The sequence below is a fragment of the Rhodnius prolixus genome, unplaced genomic scaffold (genome assembly GCF_049639745.1).
Source record: "Rhodnius prolixus isolate KJV_2025 unplaced genomic scaffold, Rpr scaffold_5, whole genome shotgun sequence".
In the NCBI taxonomy this organism is placed as follows: domain Eukaryota; kingdom Metazoa; phylum Arthropoda; class Insecta; order Hemiptera; family Reduviidae; genus Rhodnius; species Rhodnius prolixus.
The window spans coordinates 31,301,745-31,316,501 of NW_027411624.1; the positions used below are offsets into that span (position 1 = coordinate 31,301,745).

Sequence of the window (14,757 nt, forward strand, 5' to 3'; positions counted from 1 at the left end):
TCTATAAGGTAACACTATAACCTTTTTAACTGTTATAATTAAAAATATCTAATTATTTATTAAAATATTATTTTTATTTCTATATTCCTTTCAATTTTTATTTTATTTTTTAATATTCGTTTTTTAATTATTTAGTTACGTTAAATAAGCTTATTAAAGTTTTACAGAAAATATTTATGTTAATAATAAAACTTCTTATATCAAGGAAGCACAATAAAGTTTTTCCCCACTAGTGTGGGAAGTTGGGCATTACACAGCTGATTTTAATTGAGTAATGAGAACTTCCCGACATGGTTGCAGAAAAATATATATTTTCTAATTTAATTCTTTGCCGGAAATACTTGGTTTTCAGAAAAACGAAATAGGCTAAACATGAAAAATTGGATTTTATTGAGATAAATGTGTGTTTGTATTTGAATAAAAATTAAATACTTGAGAAATCTCAAAAATTTTGAAATTCATTTATTCGTTTAAGAAAATCATTTGAACTCCTTCACAAAAAAAAATTACAAATCAAATCACAAAATCGATTTATCGAAAGTACTCATTATATAAATCAATTTTTTTTTTTTTTTTTTACAATTTATTGATATTATTTTTATTTTGTCGTTCTCGATAACGCCATTTATTAATTTTCAGGCTTCAATTAGAGTTTTTGCTATGAGCATCTATTAATAACTTTTTTTTTTGGTTAATTTCTGAAGGAGAATTCTTCCTAGAAGTTCTAGTTTAAAAAAAAAAAATCAACTCACATGGTGCAGTAGAGAGGTCTAGATAGGGTTTAATATTGAGAAGATCCCAACGTTTAATATTGAGAAGCTAAATTAAAAAAGTAATAAAATATTAATTAATGGTATACCTAAATGTATTTAATGAATAAACAAAGATAAAAGAGCTATATGATATTTCTAAAGAATAGGAATCACAGAATTTCGATTTCCTTTCAAATAATGTATTGTAATCGTTCATACTATCGATTTTGTGCAAAAAAAAAGAATCGTTTTGAGCCAGTTTTCGGAATAAGTTTGGCTGCCTTGTAAAACAGTGTAATGTAAAGATTTACAAACGGTATAATGTTGGTAAAAATTGTGTATTACAAACAGTGCGTTCCATGAAAACGATGACTGTTTTTTTTTTTTTTTTTGTATTCGACTATTGGGGTTTTTGCACCGTTTATGGGCCAGTTCGTCCCCGAATATCGAGAGCAAGTAAGATTGTACGTGAGTTCCTTGCCAAAAAAAAAGGTATCGTGGTGCTCGAACACCCTCTCCAATATTCGCTTGATTTAGCACACCCTATGACTTGCGGCTAGTTCCAAAGTTAAAACTGGCGATGAAAGGAAGGAGTTTCGACTCAATATTGGATATTCAGAAGACTTCGACCACCATTTTGGATAGCATACCAAGAAATGAGAGTCTACAGAGAGCTTTAAAACATTCTACCAAAGGTTGCAGCTATTAATTGATTCAGAAGAAGTAGTAAAGTAATCGCCTATTTTTTTCAGGCAGGGCTTAACGTCGAACTACCAATTAGGTGTCGTAGCGACTAGGAACTAACAATAAGGCTGGAAACATAGTGGAGCGGCGATGATAGCGAAGAGCAAAGCGGCGAAATCAAACACAAGTAAACATATGGGACCGCGCATAGTGGCGAGCAAAGCGAAGATAGAGCAACGCTATCTATAGATAGTAGAGCAAAGCGTTATGAGATGTTTGATTTCTTCGCTCTCATCGCGCTCAATTTGTAAAGGTTATTGCTCATAGGTTATGGATATTGATACAATTATTGGTTCAGTTTGTTTAAAGAAACCTCTGTGGGACCACAGTATTTGCGAAGCTTCAATAGTTTTTAATAATTAATAGTTTAAATTAATTAACAATTAGTAGTTAATGGAGAATTCTGGTAATATTTGCAACATTTAATTTGGTTCTCAATCCCTTAATGCTAACTTTCATCTAAATACTAGGCAAAATTAAATTACATTTTCACTTCCTACTACTTCTGATCAGGACGAATTCTCCAATCCTTCTTCTGTAGCGTCGTACTACTTCAGTTTTTCAGATGAATAACATTAATTTACGACAAATCATGGTGTAGTGATTTAATAAAGTTATTGTGTTTTTTTTAATTGACTAATTTCTTTTTATCTGCATATATTTCTATTTTGTTTTTGTTTATATCTTTCTTATCTTAAAGTAACTGCTAGGATTAATGGGGTTACACAGATTTGTATTTAGTTAATTTTTCTATATTGTGCCTAACTCATGTTATGAGCTGTATTACTCAAAAACAATAAAATTTGATTTTGATTAATGGGGTTACACTGGGCTAGTATGTAATCAAATGTTGGTATAGACATTCGAAAATACGCATGAAACTTGCCAGGATGCTCCCGAAGTTGTTGGTACAAGTGATGAAATTCACCAAGTTCATTTCTAGACTTATTTATGTCATGTACACTGCAGCTCCTACTACTAAGCTACTGCAAATACCAAAGTTTCAACGAAGAATTTTCATATAAAAATAGTTCCTCCATCTTGTTTTGTCAAAAGGAGAACGCGACTAAACTCGTCACTATGTGCATGCGAATCTTTGCTCGCTGCTCGTCGCTCTCTTTGATCTGAAGCAACTATCATCGCCGCTTTGCTCGCCGCTCCACTATGTTTCCAGCCTTAGGAGGCGACTAGCAAACATACTTTACTGTAAATTTCTTTTATTAACTATTAAATAAAATCCAAGGCCTAAGACCGGGAATCGAACCCAGTACCACAATACATATTAGCTTTACAGGTCTCGCCTCTAACCACTCGGCTACCGTGGCGCCATCTAAGAAGGAGTATATTTTGAATAAAACTGAAATTATAAATTAAAAATAAATATATTCCTTTTTTTTTAATTTTACATCAGTCACCTTTTTCATGAGACACACTGTATAACTCAAAAAACGTTTTTGGGTTTTGAAGAAAAATTGTAAGTTAAATCTTTGATAATAGTAGTAAGATAAATTCGCATTAATGTTCAACTCGCTCAAATCGTGTGAATGGCATCGTTATTATTATCGCTTATCGTAAGCATCAAAGTTTTCAATTATCTGTAATTTCTGCAAATGCTATACGTAAAAATAAACTGATTTTATTGATTGACTTTAATTTAAAGAAACAATCAATACAGTCGAACCTCTCAATAACGGACACTGGCGGGGGAAAGCAAAGTGGCCGCTATTTGGAGGTGGCCGTTAGTAGGAGTGTAGGAAAGTTTCATAATGAAAAAATATGGGTTTTTTTTTCCAAACATCTATTTAAAAATTGTTTATTATTAAATTTGATTTAAAAACGTACATAATTGCATAATTATTTAGCTATATGATATGAATCAAATTTTTCTTAATTATCCAAAAAAATTATCAAAAAACTACATATTATTGACTTATTTAATAATTTTTATAATAATCATAACATTTATTCATAACAATAATAATTTATGGTAAAATTATCATCATACTATCATCTATTTTTAGAAAAATAGAACAAATCTTTCGATATCTTGACGATGGCTCAATTTGGTTTTTGCAAAATCTTCCAACTCATTTATTTTCTCTTCTAGAGTTAACCACTTTCGTTTGAGAGACATATCGGAAAAAATAATATTGTTCGTCCAAAGTAAGATTGAAAAATGATTAAAATGGTACAAGATGTATGGAGCTTATATAGGAAACTTTAGGAAAAACCCAGAAAAAAACAAAAACTTGAGAGGGGATAATTATTTTGATCACCGCGTCAAATGAAGTTTTAAGAATAAGGTGGGCCGTTGGTGGGAGGTGAAACATTTAATCCGTTCCCCAAAAATCAATATCCGCGGTCGCTATGTAGAGTGACCGTTAGACGGAGGTTCTTTTATATATATAGTGTATAGGAGTAAATCGGGGGAATCCAAAAACTGTCCGTAAATGGAGGTGGCCGCTAGTGAGAGTGTCCTTTTTAGGAGCTGTATTACAATTCTAAAGCTGCACAGTGTATAAATAAGTCCAAAACTAAATTGGCGAAAACAAAAGAAATGAGATTGCAAATTTCAGGTAGTTTAAAAGTGTAATTTCACAAATTTGACTACAAAAATCTCACGAACTCTTTGCTCTTCGCCATTATTGTATATTAAGTTTAGAGTTAGCAGGCGATGGGAGAAGAATTTTAATTTGTAGAATAATACAATGTTTTGTGATGAAGCGATGGTATGGATACCTGCATCTAAATGCGCTTTCTTTTTTCTTTTATAGAATAGCTACAGTGCAGACTTGCATCTGCGCACTTTATCTCCTTGGTTACGGCTTAGTAGACTTGCATAACTGCAACCAACAAGTGTGAGTTAAGCGAGGCGGACAGGTGCTCTTTAGTTATTAGGTACATGGGAGTGCATACGGGCTGTCCGTTACCATAGAATCCTCTCTCTCTTAACCCTTTTTACCATTTCCTATTGCAGAAGCATTACTGACCTACACTCTGGCGTCCTTCGAGACACAGCTGCAGTTTTTTTTTTCCACTGCCTCCCCTATTATCATTCTTTTATTTTTTATTTTTTTAACTTCTTACTTTTATTTTATCCTCACTTCTTCCTCTTTTTACATTGTAATTCTTCTACTTCTTTTTTCTGTATTGTTTGGTTTTGCTGAACGCTTGCCTCAACCCAGGCCAACAGACACCTATTGCATATAGTGTGGTGTCATTCTTTTTATAAGACTTGCTAAGTGTAGTTTAGGCGGGAAATAATGAAGGTTTTTGCAAAGCGCGGGAATATAAACACCAACATTGCATCTGCTAGGATAGTCCCAGTTTTATTACAAGGTCATTTCTCTATCTTATTAAACAATTTACATGCTGCTTGGATAACAAAAAAATAAATAATAATCATAAAAACGTCGATTCAAGGCAAGTGATAAAGTGAGATAAGCATTTTTACACACATTTTATAAAGCGAAAATATACTTATTTAACCTTTATTTTTAAAAATTATTATTTTTGCAATTATATATAAGAGGTGTGGCTATTAAATAACGAGACTGATGCTGCTACAGAAGAACTATGCATGCGCCAAATCCTAAAGACCGACAGCTGTGCAGCGTAAAGCCTTCTCTTTCGACTGCAGCATCTCACGTGTCTGACCGGAACCGTCGTTTGTGTTGTAAGAGGTGTTAGTTTCGTTTTGACGAAAACATGATAATACACATGTAGTAGAGCAACGAATTGTCGTGAAATTTCACATTAAACTTGGTAAAACTGCTACTGAAACTTATCTTTTATTAAAAGAAGTTTATGGCGATGAATATTAATCACGTGCGCAAGTTTTTGAGTGGTTCAAGCGTTTCCAAGTTGGCCGAGAAGACGTCGGAGATGATGTCCAAAACGAATGAAAATATCGATTATAATTAATCAACATTACTACCGTTAAGTGCTTGCTCAACTCCGTGAAAGAGTAAGGAAAAAAACGGTCCTATTTGTGGAAGAACAAATCATGGATTCTCCATCAAAACAACGCGCCGGCTCACACTGCATTGTTCTGTCACAAGACGATTCCTAGCCAAGTACAACATCCCAGTTTTAGGCCATTCGCCTTATTCGCCTGACCTGACCCCATATGACTTTTGTCTGTTCCCTAAAGTCAAATCTTCATTAAAAGGAATACGATTTCAGCCCTTTGAAGCTGTGGAAGCGGCACGCGTCATGCTGGAGCTCACAGAAAAAGACTTCCAGCACTGCTTCGAACAATGGTAAATTCGCATGGAGCGTTTTAGGGATAGGGGGAGCGGTGTATATTGAAGGTGATAATAACTAGATATGTTTAAATTTAAAATAAAATGTTTTACAGCAACATGCTCGTTATTTAATAGCCACACCTCGTATATGATTTGATGCGCGTCAACATGTGAGGTAATTGGAGCCCGGAGCTTTTTCCAGCGCAATGCCGACCTCCAGACAGTGTTCTCTCGTAACAAACAACACTGTCCATCACCGGACAGTAAGCTGTAAGAAGCTCCTAGGAAGAGAAAAAAAATCTAAGGGCCTTCAGCTGGATTCGAACCCTGGATTTCTGCGTAGAAATCCAATATGCTAACCGCTTAGCTAATTCCCTTTATTTTTCTTAACTATCTTTTTTCCTATCTTATTTGATCCCACTTGGAAGACCCGCTGTAACTTCGATCCCAAATCTTCAAACACGAGTACCGCTTTATTGAATGAATATTTCACGTTTTTTTTATTTTTTCTGATAAATTTCGAAAACATTGTTTTCTCTCACTTTCTCTTCGCCTATACTTATCAAGTCCCCTTTTTTTGGAAGTAAGTCTCTCCACTGAATACGCTGTATTACAACTAACTGATAATTTTATTTAATTAATAAAACTAGCTCCTTCAGCGAAGAGCAGATGTATTACTTAGAGAGGATTATATAAAATACTAACGTATACCAATAATTATGTAAATAGAATACCCGCATACTATAGTTATAAAAGCAAATGTTCCGATAAATATTTTAATATAAAAATCATTTTCCGGAAATGAATAAATATCGCTAATGACCAGCAGGATTATGTTAGCAGAAAATTATGAATGTCGATTTCAGCAAATTATAGATGACCTAATTTCATTTTTGTTTTGTTTTTTTTGGCTAAATTTATATCCAGTTTAACCTTCATTTACTACAGAAATTTCCAATCGATTTTCTAACTTTGAAGGAACGAGATTCAAAGTATAAAGTTAGAAAAGTTGTTCGACTAAAGTTACAGAACTATAAATAATATACAGTTAGTATATTATTAAATTTAAAGAAATTCTTGGATGTAATTTTCAAAGAGAAAAAATATTGCAAAATATCTATTCATTACGTCTGGGGTCTTCAACCTAGTCATGGTTTTCTTGAAGGATCCTCATGTTTAAGTAGCAGATAAAATACGAGGGTCGTTTGAAAAGTCCGTGCAAAGTCAGAGAGATAGCACCACTGGCGCGTATCGAGGTTATGTTTAGTTAGTAGCATCTCTTGGAAGAACACACACCAAGTTTCAGCCAGATCGGTCTATTTCTTTGTGTTTGGCATTCGTTTGAATCGAGGAAGTCGAGTGATTTTCTCACGCTTGACCAAAAACGAAATCGTGTGTAGTGTTGCAAGGACGGTTTGCAGTTGTTCCAGAAGAATCCGCATGACTTTAAGCGTCGTTTCGTCACTGTGGATGAAACATGGATACATCACTACACTCCTGAGACCAAAGAACAATCTAAACAATGGGTTACCAAGGGGGAATCTGTGCCAAAAAAAGGCGAAGACCGTTCCTTCGGCCGGAAAGATTATGGCGACTGTCTTTTGGGATTCGCAAGGAATAATCCTCATCGACTATCTGGAAAAGGGTAAAACTATTACAGGTTTATTCATCGTTATTGGACCGTTTGAAAACCGAGCTGCAAGAAAAACGCCCACGATTGGCCCAGAAAAAAGTCCTTTTCCATCACGACAACGCACCAGCTCACACCTTAGCAGTTGTGGTCGCAAAATTAATGGAAATAGGGTTCCTATTCGTTTCACATCCCCCCTATTCTCCAGACTTGGCTCCCTCGGACTACTATTTGTTCCCCAATATGAAGAAATGGCTGGCGGGAAAAAGATTTTATTCAAACGAGGAGGTGATTGCAGAAACGAATGGCTATTTTTCAGTCTTGGACAAATCCTATTATTCGGAAGGGATCAACAAACTAGAGCAGCGTTGGACGAAGTGTATAAGCCTAAAAGGAGACTATGTTGAAAAATAAAAAAGGTTTACCCCAAAAATTAAGTAGTTTTTATTTTTGCACGGACTTTTCAAACGACCCTCGTAGTTCATCAAAGCTTTTTTTCTCGTCTCAAATTCGCCAAATTATTCTTGCATCTTTATTTAATCTTAATTCAAAACATCTTAATATGAAAATTGTTTAGAACTTCCTCCTTTTACACTTTTAGGAACTCTTGGAGCTCATGGTCTTCTTGAAGGAACCTCATGTTTTAGTAGCAGATCAACTAACTTTAGCCTGCCTAGATCTTGACTTTGCTACCATAAGTGCTGCTACAAACAAAGTCCAGAGTGATGGCTTGCCTATCCGTTGATGGTGCCCAGTTTGAACAGCTTCTTTAAAAAAAAAAGAAAAGGTAATTTTGACATTAATCTGAAATTTGTTTTTCATATTTTAAATTACCATAACTTTTGAAAAAAAATAAATTTTTTTTAGTAACTCAAATACTCGTATAACTTCCCATTTGAAAAAACAAAGTTGGATGCTGTATCTCGAGATACAGGGGTTTAAAAAAAATGGGCCAATCACTGAAAATTAACTAGACTAAAAATGATTAAATACGTGTTTTTTATTTTTTCGAAATTTCCCGCCGTTTAAAAAAAAAAGTGGGTGGAGCATATAACTCTGGTCACCCTGTATAGTACTTGGGCTCTAAGTCGAACTTTCAAATTTTAACGTAATGCATTGTTTTTGAGTTATGGTGAATACATACACTGTACACAGAGTCGAACTAGTAAAATCCACTTTTAAGTGCGCCTTGAAATGAATATGTCCCTTGAAAATTCAAAATTACTAGTGTAGGAGAGAAGGTAATTAATAAAATCCGAGTTTGTGTAAAATCAGAAGAAAACTGATCACTTAAGGAACCAGGATTACAAAAAAATAAATTAATAATAGATTATCTGGTTCTTGGTTTTTGTGTGGGTACATGCGGGTTTTCTTGCCAGATTTTAGATTCTTTTTAACCCAATTTAGGAAAAGTTTGACGTCAGTTGATTTATAATTCTAAAGTATATGATTTAAAAAAGGTACAGATTGTACTGAAGTGGAGATTGTGCGTTGTGCGTGTGTACGCGTGCATTGTTTGGGTAAGTTAGTTGAAGAGTTAGCCGCCGCCGGCGGAAGGTTGGGGCACGCGTGACCTCTGACCCATGGGTGTAGCACGTGTACCTCCTGCTGAGCACGTATCCACCCGAGACAACCTCACGATCGACTTGAATACTTAATGGTACGCCCGTGCCCTGTTCTTGCCCCAGGCTATATACTATAAAACCACCAAACTCCTCCTCGGTCATACTGTAATCTCTCTATAATAATTCCTTCAGCATTCTGTTTTTTTTTCTTTTAAATTTCATAACTTTCTTAGTTTTAAAGGTGGCCTACCTTTTGACGTGAGAAAAATTTCTATAGTGCCTTCAATAGTGTGGCATGAGCTTGAAATATCAGTCTGGCCTTTCACTTTATTTTAAGTATAAATAAAAACAAATTATTTTTTGGAAAATTACTTATTCATTTTTCTATTATGCACTTTAGTACAATACTTAAAAAACAAGAACATTTAAATTGACATTAACTAATTAATTTGTTAAGTTACACCAGCGCTAGATACACTATTAGTAACGATGACAATAACTGACACCACTACAAACTCCACTAATTGAGGGGAGAAGTTACCCAGTGATAACACTCCTTAAGTCGTCTCCAGGGCTAGCTACTCTCTTCAGAAGAGAGAAAATCGCGAGGCCACTGGCGTTTTAATCGTCTGGGAGGATGATCTGGATGGTGATGAGATGATAAGTGGCGGACAAGAGGATTGGAATGAGAGTGATGAAGTTCTGATGAAAACTTTTATAGCTAGTTCGTGCAACCTGGACCTACAAACGGAATTTCCAGGTCTGTGTGGATAGTTAGATTGGAAATGTAAAATAGAGCTGTTTAACGATAGTGCGGAGAATGTTGGACTGAAGCGATTGAATTCATTGAAGATTAGAGCGTTCAGTTTATCATAATTGTGTTACTTCAAAGTAATTCTTTGATTTAACCCTTGGTCTAAAGCGAGATCCTGCGGCTCCAACCAATCTGCCGCCCTGAATTAGACGATATTCCTTAGACTAACCCAGCATTTAATTAATATGGAAAACTTCAAATTATATTAAGGGATAGCATATAAAAATAACCACTTACGCCGGTTTAAGGCGGTGTTATCACGCAAAACATATAGAGACATAAAATAAAATCCAAGGTCAAGTTCAAATATCTTAGTTGAAAGCCTTCTAGATTACGACATTGAAAATTCCCCTCACCAGCGCTTTTCTTTGGACTTTTCCACGTGAAACACTCTTTCCGTGACAGAGAAATACCGATAATGAAATCATAATTGTAAACGCTCCATTTTTTTTTTTAAGCGGAAGGATCTCTTTCTTTGTAAGTGATGCTCTAAAATGAAGAAATTGGAACAGATGGAACGCGATAGGAAACACAATGGCGTCCTCCTTTACTTCCCCCTTCTAAATTTCCCGGAAATAATGGGAGCACTTTTTTGGCTTCCCAGAGAATGACAACAAGGCTGTATTATATACATTATCATAAACCCTTCAATAAAACAAAAACAATAATGTCCGCCCTTGACGGGTTGCTTTTAAAAGAATAGTAAATAGAGAAATGTTCTGTGTTGTGTACATGCCAAAGACCCTACTGTAGTCTTAAATAATTACATTGTGCTCTTAACTTTCACCGAAGATAATTAGGAGTTTTCTGCTAAACGGCACAAACAAGTTGCATTAATAACTATTAATGCAACGGCACTCCACTATAGTTCTACGACTTTTATGTGAAACATTTCCAGCAGGGAGAAGTAGATTAGCCACTTCTTCATGGTACTAGGCGTCCCTGCGGGTATCCCAGCCTAATAACATGAACATGAGCAACATTTACTGTTACACCCCAAATACATTTACACAGTACACATAGGGCATAGTCATCTGTACAAGGTGAGGGCTTATTAGCTCTGTACTGTTGTGCAGATTGTGTCAGGAAGAGGAGGAAACAGCCTCTCACCTGCTGTTCAACTGCGTTGCGCTATGAAATCTTCGACTCTTTGAGACCAAAGAAGATAGTAGCGCAAAAAGAACTAGTAGGGAAAGTCCTCAACCTTCTTAGTAGGGGAGGTTTCGTCTACTACATCCAAAGGGGATGGCACAATAAGTCTCTTTTGGCTGCGGTGTCGCGGGGCATAGGTCTTACCCCGATAATCTGGTCTAATGTGAAACATTTTCCCCGGCAGAATGCTTATTAAGGAAGCACTGGAGAAGAGGTTGGTTATTCTTCAAACGTATCATTTAAGCACAATAAACATTAGCCAAATAATAATAATACTAATAATAATAATAATAATAATAAAAGGAGGTAATAAGTAAGCGAAATTCGAAATTTAAAGAAATATGGCCGAGTGAAAGTGCCACTTCATAAATTTTGCTGTTTTTAGCGCTTTTTTTGTCCCAAAATAATCTGTATACATTGTATGCAATAAGTAAATATGGAGAGAGTGATGAACTGGTGCGGGAGGAGAGCAGGAGGAGAGAAACTACCCAGCGGTAGCACTCTCTATAGGAGAGAGGAGAGATAGGAGAATAATGGCGTTTAGGCCTTCAGACTACAAGGAAGTCGCGGGGCCACTGGCGATTCAGTCGGCGAGGAGTATTAGGGATGTCAGAGGAAGCGAGAGACAGTACAAGAGGATTAGAGCTAGTCGAGAGATTAGTATGGAACTTTTGATATTTAGTCTTGGCGAGTTGTTGTACGAAGGGAATGTTGAGGTCGTTGTGAAGAGTGAGGTTAGTCACCGTAGTAAAGGAGCGTCAGCTATCTGTCGGAGGAGTTTTGACTGAAACGTTTTTACTGTCCGTATGTTTGTAGGTTTGGCTGAACCCCACAGCTCTAGTCCTGTAAGTCCACATAGGTTTGAGAATAGTACTGTATATTAAGCGTTTGAGTTCAATGGGTAATTTGGAGCGTCGTCCAAGAAGTCTGTAAAGCAGTTTCGCACGTTTCGTCATTGCTTGTCTTTTAAGTCTAGTGTGTGGGTTCCACGTGAGTCTTTTGTCTATAAAGAGCCCAAGGTAACGCACCAGATCTGTGTTCAAGGAAGAGGATTGCTGTTTGAAGAGGACAGGTGGACAGGAGCCCCGCCGGAGAGTAAACGTGGCATGCTGGCATTTCTGTGGGTTCATTTTAATCCTCAACTTCTTTGCCCAGGATTCTATTTTATGTAAGTGTCTGTAACTTGTATGAAGCTGATGAAGGATGTGTACTTGTGGCTAGTATGGCTGTGTTGTCTGCATATGTACAGAGTAGTGTAGAGGGTTGTACAGGTATGCTATGTAGAGAACGGGGCCATGTATACTCCCCTGCGGGGCACTCTCGCCCCCAAAATAATTTCAAGTAAAATTTCATTACTTACAGTCATGAAAATGTATCACACCAGATTTCTAAATTTATTTTTCTTTTCAATGTTAATTTATTTAGATGTTTGTCTTTTCAAAAAAACAAAAAACAAACTCTAGTATCTGGGCACCGCTATACTCGTTCAGGTGCCAAGGTAAAAGCAAAAGCAGTCTTTACAACTCAATATGGAAGTGTAGCCCCATAAGGTTGTTTGGCTTTTACAACAATAATTATTATTATATTCTGCCCTTCACGATTTCTAGCTGCATAATTATCTGCGCGAACATGTTTTGGTTTTAGAATTAAGAGATTTAAAAAAGGAGAGGATTAAAGGTCATATATACATTGTTAGACGGGAAGAAAATGGCAGATAATCCATGTTAAACCGGAACTCGTGATGAGAGATTGCAACTCTTGATACAATAATAATTAATGGTAACATTAATCCCTTCAAGATAACGAGTTATTTTTAATTTTCACAATTTTCTGCCCCTCCAAAAATTATTGCAGCTTTTTTTTTTGAATATTTTGGAGTTCTAATGAAACATAAGTTCAGCAACTTCTTTCTTACTTTGTACTAAAAATTTTTTCTCGAAGACTTTTTTTTGCTACTACATCCACAAATCTTATCTTTTTCTCCAAAAAAAAACTGCTGGAGCCTATCGTTTCCGTTCGATGAATCCACCACAATAAAAAGTCGATTAGAATTCCATATTTTTCATTCTCAAACATTTTTTTTTGTTCTTGAAAACAGTTGGAGCAGTTTAAGGAGAAAATTTAAACGATCTCGGAAATCTGTTTTCTGAATTAGCACTTCCAATATTGACCGAGTGAATCGTAAGGGTCTATTTAAATGTATGAGAGAACTTGGTTTTCCGGAGAAACTAATTAGACTGGTGGCTTTGTGCTTGAGAGGATGTTGCGGGAAAGCCATGGTTCAAGGCAAAAAACTTCTAGGAAACTTGAGATCAACACGGGACTCTCAGGCAAGAGGACCCGATGTTGCCGCCAACCTTATTTAATATTGTCTTAGAGGCGATTATGTGTAGGCTATCAGTCAATCTAGGCGGAAATTTGTGCTCTAGGATGGTACAGGTGTTAGCCTATGCTGATGATGTGGCTTTATTGGCAAGATCTCAAACAGAGCTAACGACGATATTTTTTGGAAATGGAAGCAGCGACCAAAGAGTTCGAATTGGAGGTTAACTGCCTGAAAACCAAATGTTTGGTTGTAACAAGAAAGAGAAGGATATTTCGGAACCTACGGTTGGGGGAATATACTTTTGAAGGAGTAAGGAATTTCAAATATTTGGGTTCAGTGTTAACCTCTAAAAACGATTTAATAGAAGATATTGTTGGACGAATAGCTGCTGGAAATAGTTGCTTATGGGCTCTTCAAACGGTGTTTAGAAGTAAAATTATGTCAAGAGCAGCAAAAATAAGGCTTTCTTAAGACAGTGCTGAGGCCAATTATCACCTATGGCTCAGAAACGTGGGTTTTGACCCGAGCAGATGAGCAAAGGATATGCAGGTGGGGAAAGGAAAATATTAAGGAGAATATTTGGACCTGCGAGAACAGAGGAAGGCTTCAGAATCTCAGGACGAACCAAAAAGTGGCTGAACTGTTGCAGGTGAGCCTGATATTGTGTCTTGCATAAAAGGCAGGAAGACTGCGATGGTTGGGACACATACACCGAATGGAGGATATAAGGGCCCCCAAAAAGAGCGTTGTATGGGTATCGTGGCGGGAGAAGGTCCCCGAAGCAGACCAAGGCTGAGATGGCTGAGGGACGTGGAGGATGATATTGAGGAAGTCGGCCCTGCAAGGTTGGAGAACGGCTGCGAGGGACCGTGAACGGTGGTAAGCTGTCATGGCTGAGGTCCAGGCCCTTCATGGGTTGTGATGACCAGGGAGTAGCAGTAGTAGTAGTAGTAGTATTGAAACATGGAATCTTAGCAAACGTTTAATGTTCTATGGTCTTTTAATGTAAATACTTTTTTTTGTAGTTATCGCTAACGTTAAAAGATTAGTAAGATACAAGTTGAAAATGCCTGCTTTGATGAATATCATAATTTTAATCGTTGTAGCAAGCGGTAAATTGTATACCTGACCCGTTTCGGACTTTCATCGATGGTGTATAGATTTGGACTACATTTATGTTTTTACCTAGTCTCTATATTATTATTATTATTTTTTATAATTTAAGGCGCGTCAACATCTAAGGTTATTGGCGCCCGGAGCTTTTTTCAGTGCACTGCCGGCCTCCGGACAGTGTTCTCTCGTTACAGACAACACTGTCCATCACCGGACAGTGAGCTGTAAGAAGCTCCTAGGAAGAGAAAATCTAAGGGTCTGCAGCTGGATTCGAACCCGGGACCTCCGCGTGGGAGTCCAGTTCGCTAACCGCATAGCTAATCCCTTCCCTTCCCTCTATTATTATTATTAATACTATCCCGTACTGGACCTAACCACATTTTCAATAATCGGCAAATGTTGTGCGAGATGAAA

At 36.5% G+C, this 14,757-nt stretch overlaps 1 long non-coding RNA gene across 3 annotated transcripts in view; it reads left to right on the plus strand.

Moving 5' to 3' along the window:
- The window catches only part of LOC141457803 (uncharacterized), a 65,503-nt gene that overhangs the window by 21,806 nt on the left and 28,940 nt on the right, over window positions 1–14,757 (plus strand). For all 3 annotated transcript variants that reach the window (XR_012460561.1, XR_012460559.1, XR_012460560.1), the window contains one exon: window positions 7,975–8,160. This is a non-coding gene — a long non-coding RNA (uncharacterized lncRNA). The remainder of the gene's footprint in view (window positions 1–7,974; window positions 8,161–14,757) is intronic.